This window comes from Nelumbo nucifera, chromosome 1, assembly GCF_055504915.1.
Source record: "Nelumbo nucifera cultivar China Antique chromosome 1, China Antique-T2T, whole genome shotgun sequence".
Lineage (NCBI taxonomy): Eukaryota > Viridiplantae > Streptophyta > Magnoliopsida > Proteales > Nelumbonaceae > Nelumbo > Nelumbo nucifera.
Window position 1 is genome coordinate 43,086,064 of NC_142649.1, and position 22,683 is coordinate 43,108,746.

Genomic DNA, 22,683 nt, shown 5'->3' on the forward strand with positions numbered 1-22,683 from the left:
AATCAAGGACCTTGTCTCGATACTGCTGGATGAGGCTGAGCCTGAGACGACGGTGCACGTTAGGTCCAACCTTCCTCCAAGTAGCCTTTCTGAATGGTAAGTTTCCTTAAAGCCAACGCCGACGTCTTTGCTTGGTCTAACGCTGACATGCCCAGAATTAACCCTTTGATCGTTACTCATAGGCTAAGCGTGGACCTGAGCTCTAGGCTAATTCGGGACAAGAAGAGGAACTTTGCACCAGAGCGATGGAAAGCCATAGTAGAGGAAGTTGACAAGATACTTGACGCTGGCTTCATCCTTGTCCAATGTGGTTATGGTAACGAAAGCTAATGGGAAGTGGCGAATATGTATTGACTTTACTGACCTCAACCGAGCCTTCCCCAAAGATAGTTTTCCTATACCGAGGATAGATCACCTCGTTGATGCCACTATAGGGTATGAGCTACTAGCTTCATTGATGCCTTCTCTGGATACAATCAGATCAAGATGCACCCCGAGGACGAGGAGAAGATCTCGTTCATCACCGAGCACAACACATACTATTACAAGGTCATGCCCTTCGGCCTCAAGAACGTCGAGGCCACCTACCAGCGCCTAGTGAACAAAGTCTTCAAGTACCAAATGGGAAGAAATGTCGAAGCCTATGTGGATGACATGGTTGTGAAGAGCCTAAAGAATGAGCAGCGCACCTCGGACTTGGCCGAGACCGTTGAAACCTTGCAAGAGTACAACATGACGCTCAACCCCAACAAGTGTGCCTTCGGCGTCACCTCGGGAAAGTTCTTGGGCTTCGTCATTACGTAGTGAGGTATAGAGGCCAACATAGAAAAGATCCAGGCTATAACATTCCACCTCCTCGGTCAATCATGGAGACTCAGAGGCCTACTGGCCGAGTGGCTGCCCTTAGCCGTTTCATGTCAAAGTCATTTGACCGTTGTCTGCCTTTCTTCTAGGCCATCAAGAAGTTAAAAGAGAGGCCTATCTACTATGTCAGCAAGGTCCACTATGACGCTAAGACCCGATACCCAAAAGCGGAGAAATTGGCCTTTGCCTTTGTGATCTCAGCAAGAAAGCTTAAACCGCATTTCCAAGCCCATACCATCACGATCCTGACCAACTAGCCCCTCAAGGCCATCCTCGCTAAGCCGGAGACTTTGGGACAATTGACCAAATGGGCCATCGAACTGTTTGAATTTGTTCTACAGAACCAGTTGAGGCCTGCAATCAAAGCACAAGCCTTGGCTAACTTCGTAGCAGAATGCACCTTCAGCCAAGCCCATGAACAAGCCCTAGTAGAGGCGGAAAGGCCTCGACCAGCTGAAGGACCTTGCCCTACCTGGAAGCTACTCGTTGAAGAATCCTCCAATTCCAAGAGGAGTGGAGCTGACCTCATACTTCTCACCCCAGACAACACCGAAGTAGAGTACACACTGTGGTTCAACTTCTCGACCTCCAACAATGAAACTGAGTATGAATCCCTCCTCATGGGCCTGCAACTCGCCAATGACCTCGACTCCCAGCATTTTTAGGTCTTCAGCGACTCCCAGTTGGTGGTGAACTAAGTCGGTGAGTACAAGGCTAGAGAACACAGCATGGCCAAGTACTTGGCAAAGGTGCAGGAGCTCACCCAACACATCCAACACTTCGCCTTGCAACAAGTCCCACGGTCTGAGAACATGATAGTTGATGCCCTATTAAAGTTAACAAGCACCTCGGGCACAACCCTCGGCCACACTGTTTGTATTAAGAAGTTAACTCGCGCCAACATCTTAGAAGCCCATGTTCTCCCTGTGCAAGCTGAGCCTTGTTTGATGGACTCCACCATTGCCTTTTTGTTAACCGAATAGCTACCCATCGATAGAAACCAAGCTAGACAAGTCCGACAACAGGCCATCCACTACACCTTGCTTGAGGGGAAGTTGTACAGAAGGTCTTTCACCTTGCCCAACCTCCGATGCCTCTACCACGAGGAGGGCGAGTATGTGCTCCGAGAGATCCACAAAGGCATCTTGATAGTCATATTGTAGGTAGAGCCCTGGCCCAAAAAGCACTAAGGCAAGGGTATTTCTTGCCAACGGTTCAGAAGGACGCAACCGAGCTGATGCAGAAGTGCGACCGATGCCAGAGACACTCCAACATCTCCCATCAGCTAGCCACAACCCTTTAAGCCCTCAACGGTCCACGGCCCTTTGCTAAGTGGGGTATGGATCTCCTTAGCCCCTTCCCTAAAGCCACTGGAAATAGAAAGTACCTCATCGTCGCCATTGATTACTTCACCAAGTGGGTCGAAACCGAGCCCTTGGCCACCATCATGGCCAAAATGATACAAAATTTCTTCTAGAAAAACATTATCTACTGCTTCAGCCTCTCCCGCAAGCTAGTCACCATCAACGGGAAGCAGTTTGACGACACGAGGTTCAGAGAATGGTGCGCCGCCCTCAGCATCAAGCAACAATACACCTTGGTAGGTTATCCACAAACCAATGGTCTAGCCAAGGTCACCAATAGAATAATCCTAGAAGGACTGAAGACCAGGCTTGACAGAGCCAAGGGCCTTTGGGCCGACGAACTAAACAGCATACTATGGGCCTACCAGACGACACCTCGGACTGCCATAGGAGAAACCCCATTCAACCTAACTTATGGTACCAAGGCCGTCATCCCAGTAGAGATTAGCCAGCCAACGCTTTGAACTAAGGCACACAATGAAGTTGAGAATGATGAAGAGCTCTGGAACAACCTCGATCTACTAGAAGGAGTTTGAGAGCAGGCTCAGCATAGGGTTGCGGCCTACTAGTAGAGAGTAGCCTGCTATTACAACTCTCGGGTGAAGGAAAGACACTACAAGGAAGGAGACCTCATCCCCAGAAGGGTCATGGTGCCCGTGCCCGGTGTGGGCAAGCTTGGCCCCAACTAGGAAGGTCCCTATAGAATCAAGTAGGTCATCGACCCCAACACATTTCGACTCGAATATTTGAATGGAAGACTAGTCCCTTGTGCATGGAACTAAGAGAATCTTTGGATATATTCTCAATGAATGTGCTCCTTAGTGGCTGAATAGTGAATAAAGTGCAAAGTTCCTCCCCCCTTGGCTCCAACTTTTAGTGTATAAGTTCTCACTTCGCTAACTACCAGGACCCCGACCGCATGACCAGTCGACGCATACATCCTCCTCTAAGGTTACACGCTCGAAATGGACGGCAATCCAGGCATACGATTCCTTGTGAACCATATGCCTACTAAGCCTTTCCGCTAAGGCAAACAATAATGGGGACCTCGGCTATAAGCATCGGCAAAAGACCTCGGCCCACCATGAACAAACACACTAAAAAATAACCTAAGTACTTCACCACGCATGAAGCGTATTGTGACCAGGGCTAGGCGCACTCCCACAGCCTCGGCCGTCCAAAGGCTCACACCCTAAACATCCCTAGGAAAGAAAAGCCAAGCATCAACTAAGGCATGTTCCTCACCCTAACCCCTCGGCGGCATCGGGTAGCCTCGACTTAGCTTTGTTAGCAGGGATAAAAAATAGGCTGAAGGGAATTAAGCCTCAACACCTCGACGACTTGGTTCAACCTCGTTCAACCAATTTTTGATGGGGGTAGAGAACAAGCCAGGAGAGCTAAGGCGTTCACCTCCCTTTCCTCCTCGCTAAGAAAAGGGGCCCTGAACCCCATGGCAGCATAGCTCGTCCTCAACTAAATTCCCATAACGTAGCTTCCTAAGCAAACGACTAAGTAACAAGCCACTTTGGATAACTTCTTTGCTACTTGTGACCTCTCGGAAGGGGGCATCAACCCTTAAGCAAAAAATAATAATAATAATACGCAAGTACAAAAATAGACAGTAAGGGCACAAGTTATGCAAAAAGTGTATTTCATTATGTATCCTCCCTTTGTTTTACAAAAACTAGCCTCGGATGGGGGAGGCCGAGCCCCTTATAAAAAATGACTCAAACAAAAACACAAAAATAAGCTAAGGAGCAGCCTATGTAGCGTCTTTGATAGGAGCGGGAACCTTGACAACGTCAACTGCTGGGCCCTCCGTGGAAGGGACCTTGGCAGCAAGAGGATCCTCGACATCCAGGACCCCAGCTTGTCCACTAGGAAATCAAGCATCAGCTTCAACACTTGAAGCTTGGCGTCTTCAAGGCCCTCCAAGTATGAGTCAGCCCCATAGTTGGTGAGGGTATGCTAGTACTCAGTCGTCATCTTCCAAATCTCAATGGCGTCCTTGGCCCTCTCCTCGGCCTCCACCACCTGCGCCCGAGCAACATCCAGGGCCTTGTTCATCTGAACATGCTCAAGCTCGGACTACTTCAACATCTCATCAGCCTTCTTCAAGGCCTTCTTTAGCTTCGTGGTGAGATCCATCACCACCTTAAGGTCCTCTTCTAGGACCTTCCTCAGCTTCCTCTCCTCCTTCCTGGCCGAGGCAGGGGACTCTCGGCTATTCTCAGCATTGATGACCCGCACCTCGAGCTTCTCTCGCCTCTCCTCAATGTTCCTCAGGTGCTGATGAAGAAGTTTCGCTTTGTCACCGACATCGACAAAGTACCAACATGCCTACAACGAGAACACTGTCATCAGTGGCTTAGAACAAAAGGACAAATTTCACTAAGTCAACGAGACGAGAAGGCAATGTACATCGACCAAGTGTTGTTGTGCAAGGTCTCAGAGGTTTGGGAACCCTTCGTTCACCATTGCCATCCGATCCTTGGGAGGGATCATCCCCGTGATCAAGGCCTTCCCAATGCCCCAAGTGTTGAGGGAGTCTCCCTCTTTAACCTCCCAGTGAGGGTGGAACATCCACCTTGTCACCAGCTACCCCTCACCCCCGTGGCATGGGTGAAGAGTGGGGGCCTAAAGGATGAGGCCCCCTTACGGCTCCCTTGGCTGGAGGCCCCCTCGGCGTTCTATTGCTTTCTCCTCCTCTTTGGCCACCCTCAGCTGGGTGGTCCTTATGCACCAACCTCTTCCTCGCGAGGGTTGAAGTGGATCAGCTGGCCTCTTTTAGCTAGTCTCTCGGCCCCAGTCTCCCTTGGCCGACCTCTTCCCTCGGTTTCCCTTAGTATCAATTGGGACTGGTGGCCGAGGTGTCCTCTTGACTGGCACCACGGGTGGTGGTTCCTGTCTCTGCGAAGGGCCATCGCCTGATGTCCTCTTTTTTGAATTTTCCTTTTCCAGCAACATCTGATTTGCATTGATCGGCATCTCTACAGAGAAACGAAGCATACATCAGTACCTCCAAGAAAGAAAAGAAAGCCAAGGTGTTAAAAGCCAACATCATGAATTCTCCTGCTAAGGCAGGCATAGCTGAGATAAACAAACACCAATGGTAGCTCTTCGCAAAAAGTCCCTGACACTCAGATGCGGGTGATCACCTTGGCTTCATCGTCGCGGAGATGATGAGTGGGCTTCTCAATGTTTAGGTTCAGCTCCCCCCAGCCTGACCTGAATGACCATACCTCAGGACAAGAGGCAAAGAAAAACTTGCTCTTCCAATGGTGAACGGGATGTAGGGTTGTCGGAAGCTTGATCACGGTGAGCCTGAAAATAATATATGCCCACCACCTAAGGGTGTGGCCTCAGCACGAACATAGCCCGAAAGATTTTCTCAGTCAGTCTCACATCTTAGAGTCGATCCATCACCAACGTCTCAATGATGGTCCTAAGGGCATTAGGGGCAGCGGACTGATTGAGATGTCATACCACCTCAGCAGCTCGGGGATAAGAGGATGGAGAGGAAACCTAAGGCCAAACTCTAAGTAGTGTTGCTAGACGCAGATTTCACCCTCCTTTGGCATCCACAGCCGATCACCGGTGTCTGGGACCCTAAGTCTATAGGACCGAGGGATGTAGTACTTCCTAACCAGGGCCTTCACTTGCTCAAAGCCGAGGATACTATCCTGCTCTGAGCACGGATGACGTCCAATTTCCACCCCTCGAGCCGCGTGCTTGGCCACCAACCTCGGACTGGGCTCGGGAACTTCCTCGCCCTCGACCACCTTGGGTGACCCTGAGGGCCCCTCGACTTCCCTAAGCCTCATACATCCAATACTTTCATTAGGAGATTCGTCACCCCTTTGGCTGCATTCAACGCCGACAGAGGCAGTCCTCTCCCTAGAACCTCGACCTCAGGCCTTGAAGCAGGGACCTCAAGCTCACTCGAGTAGTATTCACTATTGTTAGTAGGCGACGGGCTACGGAAGGAGCTCACTCCCGAGGGGTCTGGGAGTTCATAGCACTCTAGGCTAGAGTTTGAATAAGACATTATGGAAAAGAGGTCCTTTACGTAAGAAGACGAGGTCTAAAGAGCTTTAAAGGAAATAGGAAGGTAGGCCGAGGTCTCTGAAAGCAATAGCGCTTGGAAGCAAAAGGTGATGGCAGATTCGACTAAGTCCCCTATTAAAAGGAAAACGGATTGTGCAGATCACCTCCAATCTAACGGCTGCGGAGCAACCACCTCTACGGTCCAATCTAGTGACCAACACGCATCGCTTGCCTCAAGAAGATGAAACGACACCAAGTGAGTCGGCCGGTTTGCTCGCTGAGTTAGCTGGTTCGCCCAGCGATCCTAAACCAGAACCAATGTCAACCGGCCATCCAAATGCTCATCCCACGTACGGTTATGGCGTGGTGACCTGTCCTATGCACGGCCCCGACCTAGAGCCCGTCTCGAACATAGTTCTAACCTTTCAGCGTTGGGACCCATAGTGGCCAAGGCATATAGATTCACCACTATATCCGTAAAGTGTAGGACCCAGGGGCAAGCATCCCTCGTACCCGTATCCAACATGGGCCCGAACTAGCAAAGGCCTCCACACGACGGAATCCCCACAACATTCCTTGAAGTAATTGGAGCCTAAGTCAACGCCACTACAATCAAAGACTAAGTGCATCCTTGACAAGCTGAAGCCGAGGCCAAAGCCCTCGTCAAAGATGGCCCATCAACAACTCCCATTGAAGATAATACATTCTCTTCAGCCGAAGCTGAGGTCCCCGGTCAACACACCCACCACGGCCTTGAGAGTGGGGGGCAAATGATGTAGGCGCTTATAGCCCGGGCCAATGGCATGCATGCGTGTGGTGGGAGGCAAGACGCAGAGCAAACCCAATGAGAGCGCGCGTGGAGTAGTGGTCGGTGCACGATGTGGGGCCAATAGCGCAGCCACACGCGATAGCTTCGGATGGCTGCACCCTCAAGGCCGAACGACATCCTGGTCGTCCGCGTCCACCTCCCTTATTGCCTCGTTTGAGCATCCCAACCTCAGGCCTAGTCAACCTCTTGCCACACCCATACTAACTTGACCATTGGAGTTTTTGCCTTGGACTAACACCCGGATCCTCTAACGTTCTCTCTCTCCACAGGTCTGACCTACTAGCCCTCGGCCCCGATGGACCTCAAAATCATTAGCCCGCCCTCGGCTTGGAAGCGGATTTACCTTATTCTCTTCAGCCCATCCTAGGCAACAACAATATACTTGAAGACAAAGAAGTCTAGAGGTCGTGAAAGAGCGTTGGAGAAGGAGCTTCTAATTAAAAGGCATGTATCAGTGGAAAAACAAGGCAGTTTAAATTGGACAAAGCTCTCAATGAGGTATGGCTTTTGTCAAGATATTTAGTTGCTTTTGTCAAGATTATTTAGTTCCATGTTTTCCGTCCAATTTTCTTGGTGAAATTTTCATATCTTACATTCAATGTTGTTAAGTTTATCCTTTTAAGTAGCCACACAGGATTAGCTTGTGAGCTCTTCGAGGGCAAACATTGCTAGTCTGTTTGGAAAATTCGATTGGCTTTGATCACTTAGTTTTTTTTTAGTTTTTCTTTTTCTCTCTTCATTCCAGCCTGCTACCCTTCTCAGTCTAAGTGTTAAGGTATTATTTTTTTTTTGGCCTTGGTTTACTTTCCTATTAGTTTGTTGCATGCATCTAGCTTTGTTCCCATCAATAGAATAGCCATCCCATACTCACAATAGTATTTTCTAAGGCCCCATTGGGCACATCTTTTTGCACAATCTACTAGTTATTTACAAGATTGGTAGAGCGTGATTCAGTCCTTTCCCGTTTGATCTGTGGTAGATTTAGCCACCAAAAGCCAACATGCCAAAAAATTTCCAAAAGGCCCAAAATGAGTGATTTTTAGGAATCTCCAAATGGAGCTTTTGCGTTGATCTTTTCTATTCGTCTTCGCGTGAAAAGATATGCAAACAGGCTTTAGGCTGCTTAGATCTTAATTCGAAAGCTTAATGCGTCATTTGATTGTCAGAGCTACTAGAAGATCTTCCCAAATAGATTTACCAAACAGCTTCTAATTTTACTTTAGTTAGTATCTAGTTGCATAATTTCTCTTGGGCTTTTTCCAAGTTTATCAACAAACAGCTACACTCTTAGTTTGCAATTGGATTTAATTTTTTTAATATTATGTTTTTCCAATCAAAATTTATTTCATATTTAATGAATTAAAGTATGGAACATTGTTTTCCAATTAAAATTTTTCAATCCCCCAAGTCAAGTAAGGGTTTGGTTTCACTAAATCAGCATTCAAAGACAACCCAATCTGACACCTGGTTCAATACCATAATCGAGTCTAGGGGTCAGGTGTAACATTCCAGTTTTTCCCATCTATCTCCAAGGTCCAGGGTAATACTAGAATTTCGGTCCAGTTCAGGGCTTCAAGAAAACGCACACTGCATGTACCTCAGGTCTCACCCTGGCAGTTGAGACAAGCCACCCCAACCAACTTGGCAGTACATCAGTGTTAGCATTGGCAGGATAAATCTCCCAAGATCTATCCAACGGCTGTGAAGATTCTAAACTAACATAACTCTCATAAGTGTCCAGTTTAAGGGCATTACACAGAAACACACCACAATGATTTCCTTGTGTTTTGAAAAAATTGCATTTTTTCGGATCGGTCTTGCACTAAACTGGACTAGATGTGAATCCAAATCAAAAGGGGGAATTATACTTGATACGAATACCACAAACATAGAGCCCAAGGTGGAAGTTTACGCCCAAATCAGTCCTAAAACCCACCTCCATAGAAGATGGCGAAGTGTATAGGTGAAGCTCGTTCAACAACACTATTTTCTCTAAAACTGCTACCCAACTAGCTTGGATCGAATGGGGTCAGTGAGCCTGATCTCCCTCGATGTTTTTCTTGCAAAAAACTTGAAGAAAAATTGATCAAAAATTAGTTCCTCAAAGCCTAGGTAAAATTATGGTTTCTTGGGAAACAAGGAGAAGAGGATAGAACAAGAGAGAGAGGTGTTCGAGTCTGGTTTGCCATCTTCGTCTTTTATCTCTTTATGGAGCACTCTCCTAATCTAATTAGGAGATTATCCAAATATGATTTGGATCTGGACTCTATTGAGAGATAAGCCTTATCATCTTAATAGGATATGTGCTCTATACCCAATACCAAACCCAGAGCATATGACAACTTAAATTGTCATGTGACAACTTAATTAATCTTATTAATTTTGGTTCTTAGGCCCATTACTTCAAAGGCTCTTGAACCAAGGTGTTGCGTGGACACTTTAGGCCTAACATTGTTTGGCGTGGGACCCCACAATGATCTCACACAAGCCCACATGGGTTCGACCCAACCTCTAAAAGAGGCTAGGCCGAATTCACTACTTAGGGTATTGAACCCCTAACCTGATCAACATTGGTCCAATTTGGGCCCAACATTTACAACTAAATGATCTTTGGATTCAGGCACCCTATGAAGACCCAAGGATAATGGACTCATGTAAGACAAAGCCCATCAGGTAATCATCCCTGTAATGATCTCTTACACTTAACCTCTCAGCCCATTATAATCAAAATACTACCCAGTAAGGAAGGACGTCTCCCCTAGTAGCAAGGTGTAGTGCCACACTCTCTGCTCGGATGGATCTCAGGATTAAAACCTTTTGCAAATCTTTTTCATAAATAGTAGTATATATCATATAAATGCTTTTACAAAACCAAATTTCAAACAAAGGTGAAATCCACTACCGACAATTTAGGTTTCCATTAGAGAGAGTGTAAACCCTGATATTCACTTTGTCTGACAAAGGGGTTGATCATATCACTATGATCACTCACTTAGGTGAATTTTTAGATTGCCCCAACATACCCAGGTATTTGACCCTTAATGGATTTCACTGGTTGGCATATCAAAGATAGCCTATTCCAACACCTAGTGTAGTACCATAATCAAGTCTAGGGTTATCTGTAACTTTCTTGTTTTGCCCATCTATCTTCAGGGTGCAGGGAATAACTGGAAATTAGTCCGGGTTCAGCACTTCTAATAAACACCCACTAGCTGTGCTTGGGATCTAACCCTAGTTGCTAAGACTAGCTGCTCCAACTCCTTGGCAGCACACTAATTTTAGCCATATAAGGATAAACTTGCCAAATCTATTCAATGGTTGAGAACATTCTAAACTAACACGAGTCTCTTAAGTGTCCAATTTAAGGGGTAATACACAGAAGCATGCCAATATCAACATGTAATGATAGTGTACTTTATCCATTTATAAATAAATGTTTATGTACATCATTCTGATAAGAGCTAAGGGCATACACTATATAACAGCTCCCATTTGCACTTAAGTCAAATCGGGTAAAAGTCTCAGTCCTATACTATCCACATGTTTTTCAAACACTTTCTGTGTTAGTTGCTTAGTCAGTGGATCGACTACATTCTCTTTTGATACTACCTTCTGAATCTAGATGTCTCCTCTAACAATCTCTCATAGAACTAGTGTTATCACACAACATTGGAATGAGTGATGTGGTATGACTCCAAATTCCTAGATGAATTTCTTCATCCATACTACTTATTTAGCTGCTTCACTTATGGCAATGTGCTTGGCCTCAATCATGGATTAATCTTCTAACTCACTACATAGGATGCCAAATGTATCCAGATGTAGATTTTATATCATCTGAATTAGTAAGGTTGCTAAATAAGTAGTGTGGATGAACTACCATCAAAGTCAAGACAATATTCTTTAGTCCTTTGTAGGTATTTTAGTATGTTCTTTAGAGCAATCTAGTGATCTTATCCTGGATTGAATTAATATCCACTCACAACACTTACAACCGGAGCAATGTCTAGCCGAGTGCACAACATAGCATACATGTTGCTCCCTACAATAGAGGCATAGGGAACATTTCTCATATCCTCTATCTCCTCAGGGGTCTTAGGTGACATTGCTTTGGAGATAGTGACTCCATGTTTGAAATGAATGAATCCCTTCTGGAATCCTACATGTTGAATCTTTTGACAATCTTGTCAACGTAAGTAGATTGGGACAATCCAATTAACTTATTCGATATATCTCTATAAAGTTGAAGTCCCAAGATGTAAGAAGCTTCTCCAAGACTTTTCATGGAGAATTTCTATGGAATCGATACTTTTACTATGGTTAACATTCCTGCATCATTCCTAATGAACAAAATGTTATGTACATATAGAACCAAGAATATAACCTTATCTCCCACTAGCTTTTTGTAAACACGTAGTTTGTCCGAATTTTGCTTAAAATCAAATTGTTTGACTATTGACTCAAACTAGATATTCCAAATGCTAGAAGCTTGCTTTAAGAATGGCCATGGGTCGGAAGGTTTCCTCATAATCGATTCCTTCTTTCTGAGTATAGCCTTTCGCCAAAAGCTGAGATTTATAGGTGTTAACATTTTCATCAGGGCCATTCTTCTTCTTGTAGATCAACTTGCAACCAATTGCTTTCACCCTGGGGGTAGGTTTACGAGAGTCCATAATCCATTGGTTTTCATCAAGTGCATCTCTAATTTTCTTGGAATCTAACCACTTTAAGGAGTCTACGTCTAACATAGCTTCCGTATAAGTCATGGATTTATCGGAGAGATATTCACCTCCTTGATCTGATCAAAGGATTTTGATTTGTTTCCCTAATTGTTTCTCGACTTCATGTCTAAACTCCTTGAACTTTTCAAACGATTCGGACTTATGCCTCATTAGGTACATGTAACCATACCAAGAATAGTTATCGGTGAAAGTTATAAAGTAAGTGTGTTGGTTCCATGTCCTAACATTCATAGAACCACATACATCAGTATGTATAAGGTCAAGTGTGCCTATTCTTATTTCAGGCTTACTTGTAAATGGCCTTTTTGCCATCCTACCTTGAAGGCAAGGTTCATAAATTGGTAGATCTTCTACTATGAGAAAATCTAGAAGACCATCATTCACCAATCTTGTGATACGCTCTTTGTTTATATGGCAAGTTGGTAATACCACAGGCATATGTGATTAATCGTTTCTCGTGTTCTTTTCTTGGGGATGTGTTCTGACATCATTTCGGTCACATTTATTTCTAAACAAGGGTGAAGAACATAAAGACCATTCTCAAGTTCTCCATGAGCAAGGGTTTTGTTATTCAATTTAATTACAATTTTATTATTGAATGAAACAGAATAACCATCCTTACATAACTTAAAAATAGAAATCAAATTTCTTCTAAGTTGCGAAGAATAAAGACAATCTTTAAGGGTAATAATCCATTCTCTAAAAATTAAATCTATTGACCCTATAGTAGTAGCTACAACAGTTGTAGATGTACCCAAGTAAAGCATGACTTCATCATCGCTCAACCTTTTGCTTTCCTTGAACCCCATGCAATGTATTACATGCATGAGTAGAAGACCTAGAGTCAATACACTAGGATGTAGAAGTGACCAACATATTTGTCTCTATGACTTGAGTTTTGAAATTGCCTTCTTTCTTTTTCTTGAGGGAATCCAAATATTGAGGATAGTTCCTCTTCTAGTTCTCGGACTTTTTGCAGAAGTGACACTCATTTAAAGACTTGTCTTTGTTCTACATCTTTTGCTTGCTGCCCTTCCTTTGAGGCCTCTTCTTGCACTTTCATTTCTTCCTAGTAGATTTGCCTCCATCAAAAAGCATGGCCACTAGCTTGTTCTTTCTAATCAGTTCATCGACTCTCTACAACATATTATCGAGCTCATGCAAGCTTGTTAGCTTGTTCATGTTGTAGTTCATGACAAACTAGTTAAAGGATGTGGGTAGAGAGTTTAAGATGACATCAGTCTTGGTGTCATAATTCAGCATGGAACCAAGAGCCTCAAGTTCATTGATAAAACCTATCATCTTCATGACATGGTCATGAACCGCTTGGTTCTTAATCATCCTGGTGTTCATGAACAATTTGAGGACCTTTCGCCGTGCAGAACAATTCTGTTACTCATACATTGTCTTTAAACTATCTATAATATCTTGACAAGTTTCTATTTTGTCAAATTACCTCTGGATAGAGTTGTCTAATGAGGCAATGATGTAACACAAGGCAAGAGAGATTTTCTCTTCCCATTCCTGTTATTCCCTTATCTAAAAATTAAATCTACTATTTTTATAACAGTAGATGCAACAGTTGTAATTATCTCTAAGTAAAGCACAAACTCGTCATCATTCAGCCTTCGACTTTCCTTAAACCTCTGCAATGTGTTACATGCATTAATGGAAGTCCCAACGTCAATACACCAGGATGCAGAAATGACCAACATATTGGTCTCTATGACAAGATATTCAAAATTACCTTTTTTGTTCTTGCGGGATTCCATATTCTGAGGACAATTTCTCTTTTGATGCCCAGTCTATTTGCAGAAGTGACCTTTATCGGATGACTTGTCTACTTCTGCTTCTTCGGTTTGCCTCCCTTTTTTGGAGGTTTCTTCTTACCCTTCATTTTCTTCCTACAAGATTTGTCCCCTTCAACAAGCATGGCTATTGGCTTATCCTTATTAATCAGTTGTTCATCTCTTTGCAACATATTGTTGAGCTCATGGAAGCTAACTTTTAGCTTATTCATGTTGTAGTTCACGACAAACTGATTAAAGGATGATGATAGAGAGTTCAGAACGACATCAGTCTTGGTGCCATCGTCAAGTTGGGAGCCAAGAGCCTCCATTCATTTATATAACTTATCATCTACACGACATGGTCATAAACTGGTTGGCTCTCGGTCATCCTCATGGTCATCAACAATTTAACGACCGTTTGTCTTGTAGAATGATTATGTTCCCAATACATGGTTTTAAGACAATCTAGGATATCTTTGCAGATATCAATTTTGTCAAACTATCTCTGCATAGAATTATCCAAGGAGGCTATGACATAACACCGAGCAAGAGAATTCTTCTCTTCCCATTCTTGACATTCCCTCCATGCCTCAGAAGCCCCAACACCCGGATGTTCCAGTGTTGGGTTTTTGGAAACGTTGTCCAATTTCTCGGACGTAAGCACCGGGTTTAGATTACAAAACTAATTTAGATAGTTGGGTCCTTTCAATTTGTTGTCGTCTAACAATTTAGCAAACTATCTATGAGAAATCACATGAGTGCAAGGGGCCTACCTATGAGAAATCACATGATAGTTGGGTCCTTTCAATTTCCCTTCTATCTCAGTGACGATGACAAAGTTCATGTCCCTAGAAATGTGGGAAATCACATGAGTGCAAGGGGCCAGTTGTTTCAATTGCATAAACCATTACTTTCTGTGAAGGATCACATTTCCACCCATCCAATGAGCTTTCCATTTGGCCTCCATCAAATAAGTTTCATTGTCATTTTAGGTTAAACCTTTCTAATTGGTAAGTGTAGACCCGTCATATCGGGAGCCCCAAGGTACTGTGCAAGAGTCATCCATTTTAGGATATGCCCCTTCTACTAGTCTATAATGTCCCTATCATCTCATGAAATAATCCCACTGACTGTCTTAGTGAAATGGATAACCCAATTTTATGGTGCATCTCCACCCACCAAATCAGACTGTTTTCATGCTAATGACAGAATGCCTTTAGAGATATCATCTTATGGTATTCCCTATCCCATTGCGCTTATGTTGATAATGAGTGAACGTGTATATCAGTCCCTAGGTCATATTTAGGTAATACCATATTGGCTCCCACTGACTTTCACAAAGTCAGATTCAAATGGACACTTTAATGGGATAGGGTTCCCGCGAGGTTCCTCTTGGAGAAGAAGTTATTAAGGGGGTCCATTAGAAAAGGAGATCATGCAATGATCCCTGGGAATCATGGCAATGATGTGGATTTAGCCATGATGTTCGTGGAAAGCCTGATAAGTCAATACATGGCCCATGAACAAATCACATCCATTCAACACATCACATACACATACATAATTGATCCATATCAATTTAAAACTTGTAAAACTAGATTCATTTAGATTAACACATGATCAACCCATCAATGGACCAAATTATCTAATGTCTCGGTATATGGGGCTAAACTACAAAAAGCAGTTCGACCCATATAGTTGTCTATGCTGAAATGGGATAGTCTTGCTTTAATCTAACATTAAATGGTTTTTCAAGTATGGGCCAAATTGGTCCCTACAATGGGTCATCAAACCCATGGCCTAAAATCAATTTTGGGTCACTCAAACAATGATCCAAGGGGTTGTGATCAGACCCCAAAGAACCATAGGTTCAACCCAACAAGATTGGACCAAAACTAGGTCAAATCGGCCTACGGTTTGGTGTCCAAAACATGCATCAATTCACATAGGTAATGATCTGAAACTATCAGTTATGATTCACAATCATATTAGAAAATAAATAGAATATAATAAAAAATAAATGGTTAGGGCTGATAGTGTGATGGTCCGAATCCAATCTGGACAAAAATTGCATCACTTTGAAACTGCAATCTACAAATTGATCTCTATTTGCGATCTTTGTCTTCTCTGCATACTTTGACTATTTCTCCGATGTAAAAATAAAATAAAATAACCCTAATTTATATTGCTTAAATAAAAAAAAACATAATACATTCTTTCTAGAAAAGAAAAATAATTAATTACAGACCACATAATGAAATTAATAAATTCGGTGTGCACAAATCTTGCCACCATCAAGAGTTCGATCTCCATCACACTTTCAGCCCAAGATTTCAAGAATCCATAATAAAAAATTCTATAATATATCATAATATATATAAAAATTTTAGATCATTGGCCCACTTTGAGAACCAAATTCTTAGAGATTTCTGCTAACTACTCAAATCGACTAGACTAGTTCTTGCCAATTTCAGTTTTGGTTTAAATTTGGATTGGTTCATCCCAAGGATTGAACCTAGTGCTCTGATACCATTGTTGGATGGGTTAGGATCCGTCATATGGATCGCCAAACCATGCTAGATGGTTGGGTGAAATTTCAAAAATTTCGTAACCCTTTTGGAAATCGAATTCCCTATGTTTTAAAAAAGTGCATTTTTCAGGATCGATCTTGCACTGAACCGAACCAAATTCAAAACCAAACAAAGAGGGATATGGGGAAGCTGAACCTAAACTGGACCAGATTTGCACTGATTCAGCAACACGGTTTTCATCAAAATGCAAACCAACTGCTTGGATCGAATAAAACTAATCTTTATCAGTCCTTGAAAGCCTAGGTCGTGATATGGTTTCTTGGAAAAGAAAAGAGTAGAAGAGAGAACAAGATAGAGTGTTATTCTAGTCTAGTTCACCCTCTTCTTCTTTTATCTTCTTATGGAGCACTCTCGTAATCAAATTAAGAGATTATCCAAATCTAATTTGGATCTTGACTCTATTAAGAAATAAGCTTTATCCTATTAAAAGAATGGGTGCTCCATACCCATTTCCAAACCCAGATATGTGATAACTTACATAATCTTATTGATTATGGGCCTTGGGCCCATTTCCTTCAAAGGCACACAACCCAAGGTGTTGCATGGCCAATTTAGGCCTGATTTGTATGGCGTGGTCCCCATAATGACCTCACATAATTCCACATGGGTTCAGCCCGACCTCTACGAAAAGGCTTAGTTGAATTTACTACTAAATGCAATGATCCCTTGAGCACATCACTATGGGCTCAATATGGGCCCAACATTTCCACTTAAATGATCATTGAATTCAGCCATCCTATGAAGACCCAAGAATAATAGATTTAAGTAAGATAAATCCCATCAGGCAATTAGCCCTATAATGGTCTTTTACACATAACCTCTTGGCCCATAATAATCACAACACTACTCGGCAGGGAAGGATCTCTCCCCTAACTACAAGGTACAATGTCACATTCTCTACTTAGATGGATTTCGGGAATTAAAACCTTTTGCAAATATTCTCATAAAACATTAATATATGTATATGTATATATCATAAATATATTTTGCAAAATCAGATTGCAAACCACTGTTAAAATTCACTGTCAGCAATTCAGGTTTCCATTTGAGAGTTTGTAAACCCTATCATTCACTTTATCCAACAAAGGGGCTAATCCTATCGCTATGATAACCCACTTAGGTGAATTCTAAGACTGGCCCGACATACCCAGGTTTTAACCTTTGATGGATCTCACTAATTGGCATATCAAAGATAACCCAATCCAACACTTAGTGTAGTACCATAATCAAGTTTAAAGGTTATGTGTAACTTTCCAGATTTGCCCATCAATCTCCAAGGTCTAGGGCATAACTAAAAAATGATCTGTGTTCAGTGTTTCATCCAAACACACACTGCATGTGCTTTGGGTCAAACCCTAGCAGCTGAGACAAACTGCCCCAACTTCTTTGATAGCACAACAGTGTTAGCCTTGCCAAGATAAACTCCCTAAGTCTATCCAACAATCAAGAACATTTTAAATTAACACAAGTCTCACAAGTGTCCAATTTAAGGGGTAATTTCATAGAAACATACCATTGCCAACATGAAACAATCATGTACTAATATTCATTTGCAATAAATATATTTGTACATCAATTTGATTGGAGCTAAGGGCATACACTGACAAAGCAACCCCACAATGATCTCACACAAGCCCATGTGAGTCAGGGCATTGAACTCCTGACCCTATCAGCATTGATCTAGTTTAGGCCCAACATTTACAAATAAATGATCATTGGATTCAAGCTCCCTATGAAGACCCAAAGATAATGGACTCATTTAAGACAAAGCCCATCAGGTAAACAGCCCTGTAATGGCCTCTTACACTTAAACCTCTCGTTCCATAGTGATCAAAACACTACCCGACAGGGAATGACCTCTCCCCTGGCTACATGGTGTAGTGCCACACTCTCTGCTTGGATGGATCTCTAGATTAAAACCTTTTGCAAAGATTTTTCATAAAATAGTAGTATATGTATCATTTAAATACATTTGCAAACCAGATTTAAAACATTGGTGAAATCCATTGTCGGCAGTTTAGGTTTCCATCAGAGAGTGTAAACCTTAATATTCACTTTGTTCGACAAATGGGCCAATCCTATAACTATGATCACCCACTCAGGTGAATTCTTAGATTGCCCCAACATACCCAGGTATTTGACCCTTAATGGATCTCACTGGTTAGCATATCAAAGACACTCTAGTCCAACACCTAGTGCAGTACCATAATCATGTTTGGGATTAAGTGTAACTTTCTAGTTTTGCCCATCTATCTTCAAGGTATAGGGCATAATTGGAAATTAGTCTGGGTTCAGTGCTTGTAATAAAAACCCGCTAGCTGTGCTTGGGGTCTAAACCTAGTAGCTAAGGAAAACTGCTCCAACTCCTTATCAGCACACTAGTGTTATCCTTATCAGGATAAACTCCAAAAGTCAATTCAATGGCTTAGAACATTCTAAACTAACACGAGTCTATTAAGTGTCAAATTTAAGGGGTAATACAAAGAAACATACCATTATCAACATGTAACAATAATGTACTTTATCCATTTATAAATAAATATTTATGTACATAATTCTGATTGAAGCTAAGGGCATACATAGTCTAACACACAAGAGAGAGAGAGAGAGAGAGAGAGAGAGAGAGTGTGTGTGTGTATGGAAATCCATGCTTTATTTGGTGTTCATGGGTTTCATCCTCTAATTCCATTTAAGAGTATGGTTTGCTTAAAAATCAATCCTCTCTTTTGTTACAAATCCAATTTTGTCATCCAATTGTTTTCTATTCTTTCACCACAATGACGTCTAGGTTCTTTGGGCGAAGAAAGAATCCAAGGTTGCAAAGTTGCTTTAGTTTGATATCAGGTTGGAAATCCAAAACTATAAGCCATGTGGAATTATGGATGGGAACTCATAAATTTTGACCTTCATTTTTATGTTAGGCAGCCAAGATGGAGGTTCCTTGTTGGAGTCGATAAGCCTCAAATCATGGATTTCGGAAAACCCCCATCTACTTAGGCGAGAAGGATGTTGAGAAGTGGGATTATTGATCTTCGTTTCTTGGACTTTGAAGTACATTGTGTCTAGAGTGAGGAGTGGAGATTGGATTTATCACCCAATTTTGATGGTCATTTGAAGAGTCTTCATCTGTTTTTTCCAGCCCCATTATGTCGCATATATTATTCCTTCCACAACTCCACTGGGAATCATGCGCCTCTCCCAATTTTGCCTCTTCTTTGACTTTCGACCTTACTCTGAGAAAATGGTGATTCATTGCTCTTGCATTCTCTCTCTATTTCTTCCCTCTCCGACTACTTCATCTTCGACAATAATCGGAACTTAGAAGCAACTCTCAAGGAAAGGTGATTCGAAAATTCATAGAGAGCCATAAAACTCTCAAAGCAGAAGAGAAGACCTATGATTTTGGCATCGTTTGCCAACTCTAGTTAAATTACGATATGGTATCATTTGCTCTCACTCCAACATCCATTCCATTTGTTGTTGAAACTCTTCAATTCCTTTTTGAAATTGATCGTATTTGGTGGTTATTGGATTGATTCTCTAATATGGGTCCCTATTAGATGCAAGCACCTACTTAAGTTATGCAAATCATGAGGAGGAGCTACTGTTGAGTTTAAGTCTCGTTGCAGCGGCGGTGATGGAAGAGGGGAAGAAGGGGGAGAGAGAGAGAGAGAGAGAGAGCGGAGGTGGAGGGGTTATCACATTGCCTCTTTGTCTCTTTTGGAGAGGAGGGACTACCAGAGATCTAGCATTGCCACCCATCTCTTTCAGTGAACCGTTGTGTGTCAAATGGAATGGGAGAATGAATAGTAATTTTTTGAGGAAAAGATTAAGGGCAAAAGGGACATTTTATCATTCTCATTGCAATTTAATGGTAATGGCAATTGGGGTGGTTTAAGACAATGGTTAAATAGTAAGGGAATAGTTTGTCGATTAGCTAAACAGTAGGGGTAGTTTAAGAAATTTGCCTATAATACCATACACAATAGAGCTTATATGAGTGCCTATAATACTTGTTGATGTGTGCACAATGTACACATAAATTCTGATGTTTATGCATGGTTTTGGTGCTGATTTGTGTGAATTCTTACGCCAAATTAGCTTGATTTCAGGAAATTATCAAAGGAAATAAGTCTAGGGGAAAAAGAGCATAAAACCATGCTAAAAGAGGTCAAATAGGATTTACTTCAGCCCAGCTGGGAGAAAGGCCCAGCCGAGAGGTCAAAGGAGAGCAATTCGGCACTTGAATGCCCATGCAGCACTCTTTGGGAGAGCCCAAAGAGAGAGCCCAGTTGAAACTCTCCAAGGGAGCCCATTCAGCCCAGCAAAGAGGGAGGCCCATTCATAGCTCAAGAGCAGCCCAAAGTGCAGCCCAAGGAGCCTAAGGGCGGCAAACTCTCTAAAAGTTTCAAGAGAGGGCTGAGGAAAAAACTATATAAGGAGAGGAGAAGGAGGGAACACTCCAGCTTGGTTGGTTCAAACTCTTTGTGTGCAACTTCCTTGGGTGAAAACTGGTTTGGTTCAAAATCTTGGAGGGAGAAGAGAGAGAGGCGTGCAAGAGAGAAGAAAGGAGAAGATTCAAGAAACCTCAAGAGGAGAAGAAGCTGAATTCGAAATTGGGAGAAGAAGCCATTGGAGGAGATCAATCTAGGTTGTATTCTTCCTTGAATTCTGTGCCATTGGTAAATGAAATCAGCTAGGGTTTCATGTTATTTTCTCCATTAATTCATCTTTCTTGCTATAATTGAAGCATGATTCTTGTAACTTCATATTAGTAATTAGTTTTCTAGGGTTATTCAAATGGATTAGATGCAATCTTGATGTTTCTTGATTAGGATTTTATTTGTAGAATAGCTAGCCGAATTGATCTTGATTCTTATAACGTCTGAATTGCTTGAGAAAGAATTTAGGCAATCTTAATTCTGTTTGGCCGAACTGTTCTTCTTTCTTGGAGTTTCTAGATTGCTTGAGAAAGAGTCTAGAAATTCGGATCTGCTAATTAAGAACCGAATTGAGTACAAGGTTAGAAATAACTTGTACAATTCGGTTGGTGTTCATTCAATCTGAAATGATGCCCTAGAATTCTTGATCTTAATGCATGCATGGGGATTAGATTCTTGATAGAGATATAAGAATCGTCACTCATGCATAGAATGAACATGCGCTTGAGAGAGGCTATTCATTGCCTTGGGGTTTCACCAAACCTAGACTGAATCTCAATCCAATCGAATGTCCTAGAGAACTAATTGCTGAACCAATTCTGTGCATACTTAGCTTATCTTCTCAACTTGCATGCAAGGTGTTTGATCCATTGTGTTAGAGATAGTTTGCTAGTTAGAAATTCAGTTTGTGGTTAGATATATACAATTCGGTTTATCAGATAATAGAAGGCTGATATATTACTAGTAGTTGCTGCATAAGTACTTGTGGGAAATGATACTCTATTCATCACTCTATTACTTGAGTGACTAGTGCACTTTCTAATGTAACAAATACGCATCACTTGTAGTTGGGCTTTTATGTGCCAACAAGACCTAAATGGTGTTTAAACTTGAACACCTACTTGCACTCAAGATGATAAAAGTATAGAACATGTCACATGGTAGGTTAGAACAAGAGACCTCTGAATGTGTAGATATACCAATATACAACACAATCTATTTAGTCACAAGAGCTTTACTCCAGATGCTTTGTAGGGCTATTCATGAATTGGGCCAAACCAATTAAATCAACCAACCCAACCCACCTTGATCTGAGTTGGTTGGTGTTAAATTTTTTGTTGGCTTCGGTTTAAAGACATAAATAAACCAATTGATCGGTTTGGCTTGCAGATTTTGAATTTACAAATCGAGTAAAACCAACCAGAACGGTTGTATACAGTGGGATACATAGCGTTATAGTCATTAAAAAAAGTTAATTCTCTTTCACGTGTGATATGTACTGTAAACTACTTTTTCTAAGACATCACAAGACAATGACATAACCTACCAAGTCTTGTAGGTCTACAATCCTAGCCCCTACCCCCTAGGCCTATTTTTCGGCAAATGCCTACAATTCCTATTCATTGTTTAATTCTTTATCATTTTTTCATTAAATTTTTATTTTGACATTTGATTAAAATATTCAAATAATTGTTTATTGTCAAAACATATGTCATGAATTTGTACCAGTAATAATGATTTTTATTTTTTATTTTCAATTTTCATGTCATTTCATATGAACCCCAAGCTACAACCTATAAACTACAAAAGTACAAGAATAAAGTATCCATCAATGGATATCTCAGTTTGGTTAAAACCGATCAAACCGAGCATCTAACAACATTATTTTTAATTGGTTTGTGTTATTTTTCGAGTCTGTTTCAGTTGGCTTATTAGCCAACCCAAGATATTCAGTTCGGTTGCTAAAGTACTATGTAACCAAACCGAACCGACCCATGAACAACCTTAATGCTTA